This window comes from Vulpes lagopus, chromosome 12 (assembly GCF_018345385.1).
Source record: "Vulpes lagopus strain Blue_001 chromosome 12, ASM1834538v1, whole genome shotgun sequence".
NCBI lineage: Eukaryota > Metazoa > Chordata > Mammalia > Carnivora > Canidae > Vulpes > Vulpes lagopus.
This window is the reverse complement of record NC_054835.1, coordinates 4,766,495-4,782,780: the sequence shown is the minus strand read 5'-3', so window position 1 is coordinate 4,782,780 and position 16,286 is coordinate 4,766,495. Positions and strand designations below refer to the sequence as shown.

General features: G+C 42.1%; 1 non-coding gene across 1 annotated transcript; it reads right to left on the bottom strand.

Annotated features, from left to right (window-relative positions):
* Positions 1-14,285: 14,285 nt before the first annotated feature.
* Positions 14,286-14,392, bottom strand: LOC121474291. Its single transcript, XR_005983312.1, has one exon. It is a non-coding gene; the product is annotated as a U6 spliceosomal RNA (small nuclear RNA).
* Positions 14,393-16,286: the final 1,894 nt, after the last annotated feature.

Sequence of the window (16,286 nt, the reverse complement as noted above, 5' to 3'; positions counted from 1 at the left end):
CCCGTCACCCAGTCACCCCCACCCCCCGCCCTCCTCCCCTTCCATCACCCCTAGTTCGTTTCCCAGAGTTAGGGGTCTTCATGTTCTGTCTCCCTTCCTGATATTTCCCACATTTCTTCTCCCTTCCCTTATATTCCCTTTCACTATTATTTATATTCCCCAAATGAATGAGAACATACACTGTTTGTCCTTCTCCGATTGACTTACTTCACTCAGCATAATACCCTCCAGTTCCATCCACGTCCAAGCAAATAGTGGGTATTTGTCGTTTCTAATGGCTGAGTAATACTCCATTGTATACATAGACCACATCTTCTTTATCCATTCATCTTTCGATGGACACCGAGGCTCCTTCCACAGTTTGGCTATTGTGGCCATTGCTGCTATAAACATCGGGGTGCAGGTGTCCCGGCGCTTCATTGCATCTGAATCTTTGGGGTAAATCCCCAACAGTGCAATTGCTGGGTCTTGGGCAGGTCTATTTTTAACTCTTTGAGGAACCTCCACACAGTTTTCCAGAGTGGCTGCACCAGTTCACATTCCCACCAACAGTGTCAGAGGGCTCCCTTTTCTCCGCATCCTCTGCAACATTTGTTGTTTCCTGCCTTGTTAATTTTCCCCATTCTCACTGGTGTGATGTGGTATCTCATTGTGGTTTTGATTCCTAACCCCTTTTCAAACTTGATCTCTCTCATGCTGCCTAGCAGAGACCGTGTCAAATCCATTTTTGTCTCCAAGTGCCTTTGGCACGTAGTGGATGCTCAGTGAATGTACAACGACAGGAACAGTTCCATCTGTGCCAGGCGCTGTGCTGGGTCCCTCTAAGAAAAACCTCATTTTGTTCAGGTACCAGAAGAGACCCTTTGATCTCAGGGGAGGTAGATCTTCACTGCTACTAGGAGGAATGACTCATAATTAGTCCAAACTATTCACAGTAATCTCATTAGCCAAGTGGTTAGACAAAGCATAGTCATGTGACCAACTTCTAGCCCATAATACTTAAAAAAAAAAAAAAAGTCCAGTAGGACTTCTAGTTGAGTATGCTCAAGTGCTTTGCCACTTTTATTTTCTTCCTTCCTCTAAGCAGACTTGAAGGTTGGAAGTTCAGTCCCAATCATGTGCCTATGATGTGACAAGCAAATGCTAAGGTTAGCAAAATGGAAAGATTGAAAGAGCCTAGGTCTCATATGACATTAAACTACAGTTCTAGGTTACCTCTGGATATTTTATTACATGTGCCTAACATTTCTTACTCAGACTTTTTTATTCATGAGAGGCCGAGACAGGCAGAGGAAGAAGCAGACCCCCTGCAAGGAGCCCAATGTGGGACTGGATCCTGGATCCTGGGATCACGCCCTGAGCCGAAGGCAGACGCTCAACCGTTGAGTCACCCAAAACTGAGGACTCTTCAAATATGACAGCAACAAAATATATAAAATAAGAGGAGAAATATTGAAAGCACCCTTTTCAATACGTAGATAAACTTGTGAGGAAATCAGGAAAAATCATCTGAGGCCAGGAAGAAAGCAGAAACACAAGCCTAGGAAGTTAGAGTTGAAGTTGAGAAGTTATCCAGGGATATAGTCTGCCTCTATTCTGATTTCTTAGGGTGTGTGTTATGCTGATAAGTATTTTGAAAATCATCTTTGGAGATAGGTAAACAATGATGTTACTACTAGCTATAGTGACACCTACCTAGGTCCAGGCAGGATGAGAGCCGAATTGGAACATCAGGTTGGGACCCAAAAGGGAATATATCTTTAGAGGAAGGATAAACTGGGGCGGGGGGAGGGAGAAATCTGCTCCACAGAGATAGGCAGCGAGGAAAGCTGTCTCTCTCTGCCTTGGCTCTAAGTGGAGAAGTAATGAATTTTACCCCTAATGGATACCTAGCTAGAGTCTGGCCATCACATGGCCACAATGTTTGCATGGTCCAAAAGCCCTCATGCTGAACATTTCAATTTAAAATGGACCTGAGTTGGGACGCCTGGGTGGCTCAGCGGTTGAGCATCTGCCTTCGGCTCAGGGCATGATCCTGGGATCCAGGATTGAGTCCTACGTCAGGTTCCCTGTGGGGAGTAGCTTCTCCCTCTGCCTATGTCTCTGCCTCTCTCTCTCTCTCTCTCTCTCTCTCTCTCTCTCTCTCTGTGTGTGTGTGTGTGTGTGTGTGTGTGTGTGTCTCATGAGCAAATAAATAAATCTTAAAATTAAATTAAATTAAATGGACCTGAGTTGATAGTCTCTGCGGTACTTGGCTGAAACAAACTCATATCCTCTCTGGAAGAATTCACTGTCAACCTGGGTCTCAAAGAATTCCCACAGATAGGCTTCCAAATGGATATGAACTCACAATCAATGACCACAAAACACATAAGGAAATGAGCAGAAAAGTCAAGCACCAGAGGGAGATCTGGTTTTCTTTTTTTTTCTTTAAAAAAAATATTTTATTTATTTATTTGAGAGAGAGAGCACAGGCATGAGCACAGGAGGGAGGAGCAGAGGGAGAGGGAGAAGCAGGCTCCCCACCAAGCAGGAACTTGATGTGGGCTCAATCCCAGAACTCCGAGATCATGACCTGAGCTAAAGGCAGATGCTTAACCAACTGAGCTACTCAGGTGCCCCATTTTCTTTATTTTCTTTCTTTCTTTCTTTCTTTCTTTCTTTCTTTCTTTCTTTCTTTCTTTCTTTCTTTCTTCTTTCTTTCTTGATTTTGTTTATTTATTTTAGAGAGAGCACGAACATGGAGAGGAGCAGAGGGAGAAGGAGAGGGAAATAATCCTCAGCAGACTCTGCTCTGAGTGCAGAGCCCAATACAGAACTTGATCCCACAGCCCTGAGATCATGACCTGGGCCAAAACCAAGAGTTAGATACTTAACTGACTTAGCTACCCAGGCTCCACAAGATCTGTTTTAAACAAATAGCTCATTGGAAGGTTTAAGCATCAAATTAGATAAAGCTGAAGAGAAATTAGTGAACTAAAAGATAGCTTTGAAGAAAATAACTCAAAACGTATCCTAGAGAGACAAAGAAATGGAAAAAATTTAGGAGGTTCATCATAAGCTTATTAATTATGTTAGGAGATTATATAGTCAATGTGAGCAAGATAATTGTCAAGTAATGATTGGTAATTTTACAGAATTGATGGAAGATAAGAATCCTCAAGAAATGCACTGAATTCCCAGATAGGATAAGGAAATAAAAAACCTAGATCCATTCTGGTGAAACTCTGAGCTGAGTGAGGAGCCCAACACAGGGCTTGATTTCATAACCTTGAGATCATGACCTGAGCCAAAACCAATAGTTGGATGCTCAACCAACTGAGCCACCCAGCTGCCCCAAGAGATGATTTTCAAAGCAGAGAGGAAAGTCAGATAATCTATAATGAAATGATGTGATACCAACTCCTGATTGATCAATGGCACTAATGGAAGTAATGTTAATAAGAGTAGCATGAAATAATATCATTAATGAAATAATCACCTTAATATGATGAGATAAAATTGTCTACCTAGAATTGTACACTTAGTCTTTCAAGAATGAAAACACTGTACTATTCAGATCAACAAAAACCAAGAGTTTATACCAACAGAACTTAACTGAAGGAACTTCTGGAAGATATATTTCAGGAAGAAATAAAATGATCCCAGAAGGAAGATCTGAGGAACAATAAAGACTGGTGGGCAAATAAATGGCAAACATGAGTAAATATGAACAAATATCAGGGCAAGAAACAAGAACAATTTATAATTTGTGGGATTCAGAAAGGTGAAGCAGAAATACTGGATTGATTGTATATAAAGAATGAAAGGATAACTGAAGGTAAAGTGTTATGAAGTATGCATGAGTTATCTGTTGCATAACAAACAGCCATGAAACCTCAGAGGGATACAGCTATATTTGTTTATTGCTCACACATCTGGTGAGTGGATGGGAGTGGATTAGGAAACTCTGTTGAGCTTGGCTGGACTTGCTTACATGTCTGGGCTCAGCTAATCTAGAATGGTCTTGGCTAGGGGTGTTTAGTCTGCTCCATGTGTCTCACTCACCAGCCAGGCTGTCAGGATAAGTTCTCATGGCAATGGCAGGGACACAAAAGAGAGCAATGGAAATGTACAAGCACATTTTTGAGACTCTTTTTACATCTAATTAGCCAAAGCAAGTCCAGTGTTAGCAGTAGGGAGCTATGAAGAATCATGGCAAAGGGCTTGTATACAGGGAAAGTGAAGAGTTGGAGCCATTGGTTCAATTAATCTAAGGTCTTTGCACTGTCGATAAAAATATTGATTAGCACTAGACTTCTAATTAAATATGAGCATTAGAATTGGGGGCTTACCATTGAAAGAAAAAAAATAGAGCTACAGGGGATCCCTGGGTGGCTCAGTGGTTTAGCGCCTGCCTTTGGCCCAGGGCGCTATCCTGGAGTCCCAGGATCGAGTCCCGTGTCGGGCTCCTGGCATGGAGGCTTCTTCTCCCTCCTCCTGTGTCTCTGCGTCTCTCTCTCCATGTCTACCATAAATAATAAATAAATATATATTTTTAAAAAATAGAGCTACAGACTACACCAAAAGAAGAGAATTTTTTTAAAAAATTTTATTTATGTATTTATTTGAGTGTGTGTGCCTGTATGAGTGGGGGAGGGGCAGAGGGAAAAGCAGACTCCCCACTTAGCAGGGAGCCCAACTCTTGGCTCGACCCCAGGACCATGAGATCATGACCTGAGCCAAAGGCAGATGCTTAACTAACTGAGCCACCCAGGCACCCTGAAAAATAACATTTTAAAAAAGAAGGCAAAGAAGAAAGGGAGGAAAAGGCAGAAACAAAAACAAAACATAGAAAAAAAAAAAGCACAAAATAAAGTGGAAAAAGAAATTCAAATGTATCAGTAATCACTATAAAAACATTTTCAAAACCCCTAAACCTTCTAGTTAAAAAAGATTCTAACACCAAGTTTTTTTAAAAAAAATATCAAGCTACCTGAGCCATAACAACTTCTTACTAGACATGTCTCTGGAGGCAAGGGAAACAAAAGCAAAAGTGAGCTATTGGGACTTCATCAAGATAAAAAGCTTCTGCACAGCGAAGGAAACAATCAATATAACTAAAGACAACCTACAGAGTGGGAGAAAATATTTGCAAATGATATATCTGATAAATGGTTAGTATCCAAAGTTTGTAAAGAACTTATCAAGCTCAACACCCTAAAAATAAATAATCCAGTTAAGAAATGGGCAGAAGGTATGAACAGACATTTTTTCCAAAGAAAATGTCAAGAAGGCTAACAGACACATGAAAAGATTCTCAACATCACTAATCAGGGAAATACAAATCAAAACCAGGATGAGTTTCTCATACCTGTCAGAATAGCTAAAATTAACAACACAGGAAACAACGGATGTTGGTGAGGATGTGGAAAAAAGGCAATTCTTTTAATACTGTTGCTGGGAATTCAAACTGGGGCAGCCATTCTGGAAAACAGTGTGGAGTTTCCTCAAAAAGTGAAAAATAGAACTACCCTACAACCCAGCAATTGCACTACTGGTTTTTACCCAAAGGATACAAAAACACTGATTCAAAGGGGCACATGCACCCGAATGTTTATAGCAGCATTATCAACAACTGCCAAATTATGGAGAAAGCCCGAATGTCCATTAACTGATGAGTGGATAAAGAAGATGTGGTATGTGTGTGTGTGTGTGTATATATATATATATATATATATATATATATATATATATATATATAATGAAATATTACCCAGCCATCAAAAAGAATGAAATCTAGCCATTTGCAACAACATGGATGGAGCTAGATAGAGGGTATTACACTAAGCAAAATAAGTCAGTCCTAGGATCAAGCCCCGTATCAGGCTCCCTGCTTGGCGGGAAGCCTCCTTCTCCTTCTCCCTCTGCCTGCTGCTCCCCCTGCTGTTCTCTCTCTCTCTCCTCTCTCTCTCTCTCTCTCTGTCTGTCAAATAAATAAATAAACAAATAAACTCTTTTAAAAGATAGTAAAAGAGATTTCATACTGGGTCTGTTGGCTATATTATTAACTTTGGACAAAATAACTTTAAGGCAGAGGCATTGCCAAAAAGAGTATAATGGATTGCGTATTGTTTTCAATAATTTACAGCCTCCCTGTAAGAGGCCTGTATTTCCCATCCCATGGATTTCAGGCTTGGCCATTGAAACATGAATGGAAGTTATATGTGCACTCTTGAGCAGAGCTTTAAGAACCATTGTTCCTTCCCTCTGCCACAAGATTATGTCCCAGATGGAGATACTGTGGCCTGGGTCCTTGAATGAAGACACAGAATGAAGAATGGGTAGTGCTACACATGACCCACAAAGGACATATAATCTGCGTGAGAAAGTAACCCTTATTGTTGTAAGGCACTGACATTTTGAAGTTAGGTGTGGTCGTGTGACTTTCTTTGACTCAAATAATATGAAAAGTGTCACTTCCAAGTGGATGCTTTAAGAGCGAGTGCGTGATTCATGCCATCACACTATATTGCAGCCTAACTTAGCAAAAGATGACTAATAAAATGAAGCTATTTTATAATGAGAAGACTTCAACTTACCAGAAGTACATAATAATTCTAAATTGTATCCACATAATATTATAGCTTCAAATGATAGAATAAAGATTGGTAATAGTATAAAAAAGAATTGACAAATTCACCATCATAGTGGAGATTGTAGAATTCATTAGTGCTATCAGGTATTTGCAGTCTTTCTCATGGGTATATGGTAACCTTGCCCTTGAACGCAGATATGGCCATGCAACTTTTTTTGATTAGCAAGAAAGGAATTGAAGTGAGCACGTGTCACTTCCAGGTGGCGATTTAAGAGCCAGGGAATGCTTTTCCTCTTTTTTCTTTTCCTTGCCATGGAGAACAGCAATGCTCCAGAAGGTGACTGCCTCATCAAAATTAGTTCTAGAGTCCTTCAATATAATGTGAAGCAGAGCCTCAGACTGACCAGAGATAAAAACACAGAATAATAAAAAGATATGCTTTTTTAAAAAAAGATTTTTTTATTCATGAGAGACAGAGAAAGAGAGAGGCAGAGACACAGGCAGAGGGCGAAGCAGGCTCCATGCAGGGAGCCCGATGAGGGACCCAAACCCGTGACTCCAGGATCACACCCTGGGCTGAAGGCAGACACCCAACTGCTGAGCCGTCCAGGCATCCCGACAAAGAGATATGTTTGAAAGCCATAAGCTTCTGAGACTTTGGAGTTCGGTGTTTATCATTTTAGCAGAACTATGTTACCATGACTAGTGCAGATATATCTTTCCATTTTTATTATATTGTTTTTTAAAGATTTTATTTATTTATTCATGAGAGAGAGAGAGAGGCAGAGACATAGGCAGAGGGAGAAGCAGGCTCCACACAGGGAACCTGATGTGGGACTCCATCCTGGGACTCCAGGATCACGCCTTGGGCCGAAGGCAGGCACCCAACCACTGAGCCACCCAGGCATCCCTATCTTTCCATTTTTACTTTAATTTTTTTATTTTTTAAAAGATTTTATTATTTATTCATGAGAGACACACAGAGAGAAAGGCAGAGACACAGATAGAGGGAGAAGCAGGCTCCATGCAGGTAGCCAGACATGGGATTCTATCCCAGGTCTCCAGGATCACACCCTGGGCTGAAGGCGGTGCTATACTGCTGAGCCACCCAGGCTGCCCATATCTTTCCATTTTTTTTTCTTTCCATTTTTTAATGAAAGTACATTTTACAGTTAAACTTACCCTTTTTGGAGGATGGTTTGATGATATAAAAAAATTTTTTTTAATTTTAAGTAGGCTCTGTGCTCAATGTAGGGCTCAAACTCATGACCTTGTGATCAAGAGTTGCATGCTCCACCAACTGAGCCAGGCAGGTGCCCCTTCCTTTATGATTTTTGACAAACACATACAGTAATGTAACTACCACCATGATCAAGATGCAGAACAGTTCCAGCAGCTGGAGTAATTCCCTAGTGCCCCTTCGTAGCCGACCCCTCATCCCTGGCAACCACCCATCTCTTTTCTGTCCCTATAGTGTTTTGCCTTTTCCAGAATGGAACCATATATAATACAGTATGCAGCCTTTTGGATCTGGCTTACTTCAGTTAGCACAATGCATTTGAGATTAATCTATGATATTGTGCCTTCAGTAGTTTATTCCCTTTTTTTGGCTGAGTTGTATTCCACTCTATGGATGTACCATGGTTTGCTGAGCATACCTCTTTCCTGTAGTAATACCTTTTCACATTTATCTAGTAGCAAGAAAGTCATATTTTCAACATTTTGTCCCTAGAATATCTTCCCCCAACTCTAAACGTTTGTTAGACAAATTGCTGCTATTCGAGTCATCATGTACAACTGCTTCATGAACTGTTTCTCTGTACTTAACACATTGCCTACAAGTTTTCCTCACCACTTTCTAGCCCCTTGTAAATGTTGCCTTGCTGCTTATTCCTGGTCCTAAACCCAATGACTCAGAGTTAAGGTTTTTGCCATGGCAACCACCTGCCCCCAACTCCCAGCACTAATGACTGTGTGGTCTGCTAGTATTGCAAAACAATTAACTCCAGGGGCACCTGGTGGCCCAGTGGTTGAGAATCTGCTTTTGGCTCAGGTCTTGATCCTGGGATTATGGGATGGAGTCCCACAACATGGAATGGAGTCCCATGTCTGGCTCCCCATAGGGAGCCTGCTTCTTCCTCTGCCTATGTCTCTGCCTCTCTGTGTCTCTCATGAATAAATAAATAAAAATCTTAAAAACAACAACAAAAAACAAACAAGTCACCCCAAAACTCAGTGCTCAAAACAATGATTTATTCTCTCTCATGTGTCTGCAGGTCAGTGCTGGAGTAATAATTTAAGCAGGGCTCAACCAGGCAACTCTGCTTCAAACTGTGGGTGCATCTGGACCTGGCTCCTCACTGCAGGTTGGGCTCAGGTCTATCCACGAATTTTCATTCTCTGCCTGGAGGAAGGGACAGCAGCTCCCCAGGGGAAACTCTTCTCAGGAAATACAGAGATGTAAGAGATCAAGTCACACTGTGCAAGCACATTTCTCGCTCTTGCTTCTATCATCTGCTTTCACATCCCATGGGCCACAGCAGGTCGTGTGGCTGAGCCCACAGTCAAGGGGACGGAAATTGCACGCCACTTCCAGTGAGGGGAACTGCAGAGTCATCTGGTAAAAGGATAAGGAAGGGATGAGGAATTAAGGCCAAGAACTCAACATACCGCCATTACTCTGTATCTTAGGATGGAACTCAACATATCCCCATTACTCTGTATTCTAGACAGAACTCTATATATCACTAGTACTCTGTATCCTAGAGTGAGAAACATTCAGAGGCCCCATGCAGGAGAGGGGATGAAGGACAGGAATGAAAGGATAGAGAAGCCAGCAAGATGGTGAGAGCCCAGGGGGATCTGTGGTGTGGCCAGTGAGAGATCTCTGATGAGGGAAGCATGAAAGTTTGCTTAAGATAAAGGATATTTAATGTGTGAATTTTGGGGGCACCTGCGTGGCTCAGTTAAGTGTCTACCTTTGGCTTGGGTCATGATACTGGGATCCTGGGATCGAGCCCTATGTCAGGTTCCCTGCTCAGCAGGGGAGTCTGCCTCTCCCTTTCTCTCTGCCCCTGCTCATGTGTGCCCTCTCTTTCTGTCTCTCAAATAAATAAATAAAATCTTAAAAAATATATTTGAATTTTTAAAAATATTTTATTTATTTATTCATGAGAGACACACACACTCAGAGAGAGAGAGGTAGAGACATAGGCAGAGGGGAGAAGCAGGCTCCACATAGGCAGCCTGATGCGGGACTCGACCCAAGGACCCCAGGACCCCAGGATCACAACCTGAGCCATAGGCAGACCCTCAACCACTTAGCCACCCAGGTGCCTTTTAATATGTGAATTTAAGGAGTTTTTGGCTTTGGTGCTTGTGATGTCTCCCCTGCCCCTCTGCCCTCTGTCATCCTTTCAATAAAGGCTGTTAGACCCACAGAGGCCCTGCAGAAGGAGTAGAGTGTATGTGTGCATCTATGTGTGTATGCATACATCAAAGGAAGAGTCAAGTCCCTCTGGAGACAATGAGGTACAGGAAGAGAAATAGAATAAATTCAGCATAAGCTGGCACTTAAATCCAGGGTTACTAGTAAGAGGCATACCCTGGCTACTTGCAAGCATCATAGAAGCCCACTGTGCTCCCCACAGGAGAAGAGGTGGTGCTTTTTCAGCTGATCATATTTGTATTTTAAAGGGTTAGGAGTCTAGCTGAAATCTGTTTTATAACTGGGAAGATCAGTTTCCAGTCCAAGAGAATTTAAACCCACTCCATTACCCTCCTGCCTGGGATTTTAATTCTTCCTGACCCAGCATCTTCACTGGCCCCAAAGGGTTCTACTCTAATCCTTACCTTGATGGAAAAAAAACTCCTCCTTTCCAGCTGCCTTCTGCATCCTGTTGGTCCTCACCCTCCCTGTGAACCACCAACTCAGCTTCTCCACCTTCCTGGCAGCAGGCAGCAGACACTGTTCCAGGTATACCTCTAGCTGTAGGTGGCCTGCCCTCATCCATGCTTGTTTCTCCATTCTGCTGATTTTTCAATAACTTTCATTGGCATAGTAAGCAGAATAATAGCTCCCTAAAGATGTCTATGTCCTAATCCTCAGAACCCATGAATATGTTACCTTACTCAGAAAAAGGGACTTTGCAGGTCTGATGAAGGCTGAAGACTCAGAGGTGGGAAGGTTATCCTGAATTATCTGGGTGGAACCAATTTAATCACATGAGTCCTTAAAAGTGAAAAAACCTTTCTTGCCTGGGTCTTAGATGAGATGGAAGAAGAAAAGGAGAGATTTGCAGCATTTAGAGGGGCTCAACCTACTTTTGCAAGGTTTGAAGATGGGGGGAAGGCAGCCACAAGCCAAGGAATGTGGGTGGCCTCCAAAAGCTGGAAATGGTCCTTGGCCAACAGCCAGCAAGGAAACTGTCAGCCCCTTAACCTGCAAGAAACTGAATCCTGCCAATACCCTGAGTGAGCAAGGAAATGGATCCTCCCTTTGAGCATCTCTAGGAAGGGTGAGAGCCATGTCACACTTTTGACCTATAGCCTCTCTCTCCAGAATTACAAAATAATAAATCTGTGTTAAGTGGCTAAATTTGTATAATTTGTTGTGGCAGTAATAGGAAACAAATACAATTAGCAAATGTTTTTGGAGGGCCTGTAACATTCCAGGCTTCAAGCCAGCCTACAGGATCTAGGATGAGTGAAACAGTCACAATACCCTGTCCTCACTGAGATTGCAGTGCAGCAGGAAAGGAGAGATAAAAAGGCCATTTCGATCCATCAAGGGAGCTAAGAACTGTGGGAGCACAGAGGAGGCCCCTTCCTTGGGCTTGGAGGCCGGAGAGATGGTAGGGAATGGCAGGACTTGTGACAAACTGGAAAGCATGTAACCTCTCAAATGCCAGCCTTTTGTTGCCATGACAACCACAGTCCAGTTTTGCTGGTTCTTCCCATTTTTCAAAAGCAGCAAAACATCCAGATTTTTAGGTGAGATCTCCTGATTTGTAAGTGTTGGCTTATCTTGTTTTGTTTTTTAAATCCTGTTAGAAAAAAATAAATAAATCCTGTTAGAAGCCAGCTTAACCATCAGTTGGCTGAACTCGGTCTTCAGAGCACCAATTTTCAGCCTCTGCTCTCAGCACACGGTGTTGTGCCACACCCCAAGTCCTCCTTGAGGAAGACCACTGGGAGTGTGCAGCCACTGGGAGACCCTCAGGGCCCTGGGGTTGGCGAGGAGGCCCGGTTATGCCACCTCCTCCAAATATGCTCAGTGGTGGGGTCCACAGGCTCACACCCCTGTGCTGCTGCTCGCGAGCCTGCAGCCTTACGGAGCCTGCCTGGTCCATTACGTCTAATATGGGTGTCAGTAGAAAGTAAATTAAATCCGCTAGGCTATAATTTGCGAACGAAACATTTTGTGGCAGTAACTAAACAGAGCATTATGTTTTAATCAGCTTTTTAAAATGTTGTTTTAAAAATCATTTTATTGTGCAGAAGCTGGTATCCTAAGAGCTATAATTTCTTAACTAACAGTATGCTAATGCACTACCCTCTAGTCTAGATGTTCTTACCAGTGTGGGCATTTGTCTTGGTACTCTTAAGCCTATATATTTTTAGAGTAGAGGTGCCAAACTGCTTTCCAGCTGCTTGAGTGGGGAACCCCAGTAGCGGCTTCTCTAGAGGGATTGCCTTTCACCCTGGCTTTGTAAGAGAAACAGAACGATTGGTCCTTCTTTCATTTTATCTACCCATCTGTCTGTCTATCCATCAACAAGCAAGTGTATAATGCTAAGCATTTTGCAAATATTAGCCCAGTGAATTCTTCTACTAACCACTTGAAGAAGGTGCTATTCTTACCTCTTTTTTTGTTTATTTTTATTTTTTAAAGATTTTATTTATTCATGAGATACATAGAGAGAGGCAGAGACATAGACTAAGAGAGAAGCAGGCTCCTGCAGGGAGCCTGAGGTGGGATTTGATCCCAGAACCGTGGGATCACACCCTGAATCAAAGGTAGATGCTCAGCCACTGAGCCACCCAGGCATCCCTTATCTCTTTTTTAAAGATGAACAAATCGAGGCACAGAAATGTGAAGTCACTTGTTGGAGATCACACAGCTGATAAGTGATGGAGATGGAAGCCTGGCTCTGAACTCCTGTTGTGCTGCCTCATCTATCTTTCTGGCACTCCTGTCTTGTCTTCTAGGTATTTATTTATTCCTTTGTGTTATGAGCATTAAGCATCTGTTGTGTGCTAGGCCCTATTTTAAATGCTGAGGACCCCACATTGAGTTGTTCCACTGTGGTCCCTGCCAAGTGGGGCCACTGTCCAGAAAGGAACACAGACTAGCAGCCAAGTACCACCCTTCCTTGAGAAAAAGGAAGTGCAGCCAGCTCTGTGACAGGCTACAAACACCTTTGTTAGAATAGAAAAAGATGCTCATTGCTCCGGCCATTTTACATCTGTGGGAAGATAGTCACATAAAGATTCAAATTCATGCCAGAATAGAGGTCAGAGGAGGGGCCTGCCCAAGTCTGGAGGAAGGGCCAGAGACACCACACACTAGCAGTTGAGACGGTGGAGACGTGAAGGTTGAGTGGGTGAGAAGGGTGTTGGGTGGCTCTGTAGCTGTTGGCTTAGCTAAGCTGGAACTGCATTTCTCAGGATGCCCTTCCCTGTGTGCTCCTTGAGAACTTTCTGTGAAGTTAGGAGGGCGGAGATGAAGCAGCAGCCAGATTACTAAGGCACTTTTGTGGCTCCCATGAGGTTGCTGGCCACAGACTCAGAACAACTGCTCACCCACACCTACAGTCTAAAGTTAAATCCCAGAGTTAAATCCATTCTTGAAAAAAATCACTTCAGGGGCATCTGGGTGGCTCAGTGGTTAAGCATCTGCCTTCTGCTTAGGATGTGATCCTGGGGTCTTGGAATCAAGTCCCGCATCAAGCTCCCTGGCAGGGAACCTGCTTCTGCTTCTGCCTGTGTCTCTGCCTCTCTCTGCATCTCTCATGAATAAATAAATAAAATCTTATAAAAAAGAAAAAGAAAAAAATCACATCTAGGAGCGCCTAGGTGGCTCAGTTGGTTAAGCATATGCCTTGGACTCAGGCTGCGCTTCTTCCTCTCCCTCTGTCCCTCCCTCCACCCTACTCCACTCATGCTCTCTTTCTCTCTCCTCTCTCTCAAATAAATAAATAAAATGTTTAAAAGAAAATCACTCCTAGAGTCTGCTTATCTGAGCGAAGGGATCAGTGGAAGGACTAGCAAGCTATAGGGCTGGAAAAATAAGCAAAGGTTAAATGGTGAAAAGTCATGGGGGCTATTGGAGTTTTTTTTTTTTTAAGTTAAGATATAATTTGCATACTATAAACTTCATCACCTTTTTTTTAAAGCTTCATCCTTTTAAAGTGTACAATTTGGTTGTTTTCAGCACATTTATAAAATTGTGTAACTATCACCACTATCTCATTCCAGAACATTTTCAGCACCCCCAAAAGAAGCCCCGTATCATTAGCAATCACTCCCCATCCTTTCATTCCTGAGCCTCTGGAAACTATTAATCTACTTCCTGTCTCTTTGAATTTGCATTCTAGACATTTTATATAAATGGATTCATACAATACATGGCCTTTTGTGTCTGACTTCTTTCACTTAGCATAAGGCTTTCAAGGTTCATCCAAGTTGTCACATACATTGGTACTTTTTAAAATTTTAATGCTTCATGGATTTGCATGTCATCCACGTGCAGAGGCCATGCTAATCTTCTCTGTATTGTTCCAATTTTAGTATACATGCTGCTGAAGCAAGCACTATTGGTACTTTAAAAAAAATCGCTCATAATATTTCATTGTATAGACATACCACATTTTGTTTATCCATTCATCCATTAATGGACATTTGGCTAACTTTTGGCTATTATGAATAGTGCTGCTAAGAACACTGCAAATTTTGTGTAGACACGATATGTTTTCAAATCTCTTGGCTATACATCTAAAAGTGAAATTGCTGGGTCATATGGTAACTCTAAATGTTTAATTTTTTGAAGAATTGCCAAATGTGTCTGCAGTGGCTACAGCATTTCACTTTCCCGCCAGCAAGACAGAAGAGTTCCAATCCCTCCACATCCTTGCTAACATTTGTTTTGTCTTTTTTATTGTAGCCAGCCTAGTGGGTGTAATCTGTGGCTTTGATTTACATTTCCTTAGTGACTAATAATATTGAACATCTTTTCACAGGCTTATTGTACATTGGTTTACTTCTCTGGAGAAATGTCTATTCAGATCCTTTGGCCATTTTAAAATAGATTTATTTGCATTTTATTGTTGATTTGTAATAATTCCAATAGTCTAGATACTATATCATTTACATGACTTACAAATATTTTCACTTTCTTGGTGTGTCCTTTGGATCACAGAAGCTTTAGTTTTTTAAAAATATTTTATTTATTTATTCATGGGAAATAGAGAGGCAGAGACATAGATAGAGGGAGAAGCAGGTTCCCTGTGGGAAGCATTATGTGGGACTTGATCCCAGTACCCCAGGATCGTGACCTGAGCCAAAGGCAGACGCTCAACCACTGGGCTACCCAGTGCCCCCAGAAGCTTTAATTTTGATGAAGTCTAATTTATGTTTTTCCTTTGGTTGCTTGTGCTTTGGTGTGATATCTAAAGAACCATCGTATAATCCAAGATCATGAAAATTTGTACCTATATTTTCTTCTAAAAGTTTTATAGTTTTTGCTCTTTTGAGGTCTTAGATCAATTTTCAGTTAGTTTTTGTATATAGTGTGAGGTTGGGGTACAAATTTATGCTTTTGCATGTGAAATATCCAGTTGTCCCATCACCATTTGTTGAAAAGACTAAACTTTTTGTTTTGTCTTCACACCATTGTTGGAAATTAGTTGACCATAAATATGTAAGTTTAGGTCTGGACTCTCAATTCTATTCCATTCCATTCCATTCCATTCCATTCCATTCCATTGAACTGTATTTCTATCTGTATGCCAGTAACTGAAAGGCTTTAGACAGAGGAGGGGTGTAGAAAGAAGAGGAGACAGTCATTTCCTAGTGTATCTCTAGTTCCTGTTTCCAGGTCCTCCAGGCTCTGGTGGCATTTTAAAAAAGATTTTAAAATTAATTAATTTAAAGAGTGCAAATGGGGAAAGGGGCAGAGGGAGAAAGAATCTCAAGCAGACCCTGCACTGAGCATGGAGCCTGATGTGGGGCTCAATCTCCAAACCCTGAGATCATGACCTGAGCCGAGATCAAATCAGATGCTTAACCAATTGAGCCACCCAGATACTCTGAGCCATCAAAGCTTCTGAGCAAGGGACAGATGTGATCATATTCATGTCTTAAGATCATATTGGCTATTGTGAAGAATAGATTGTAAAAGGCAAAGTGCGAGGCACCAAAATCCTAGGGGAAAGATCCTGGTAGGAAGCTTTTGCAGTGGTTCAGGGAAAGCTGAGAGGTGCATGAGGTAACAACGACTATAGGAAAAGAGTTCTTGATATGTTTAGAGGTGAAAAGGAGGGGACCTTGAAGAAACGACCCTGGGGGTGAGGGCAGGGCAGTAATCTGGCTTTAGGTCCTCTGTCAGCCTGGGTGTTTGCATCTGTAACATGGGCATGCAGCAGCGAGATAACCAATATGAATGATGTAGGCGAGTGCTCAGCACAGTGAACACGCAAAGGACGGATGC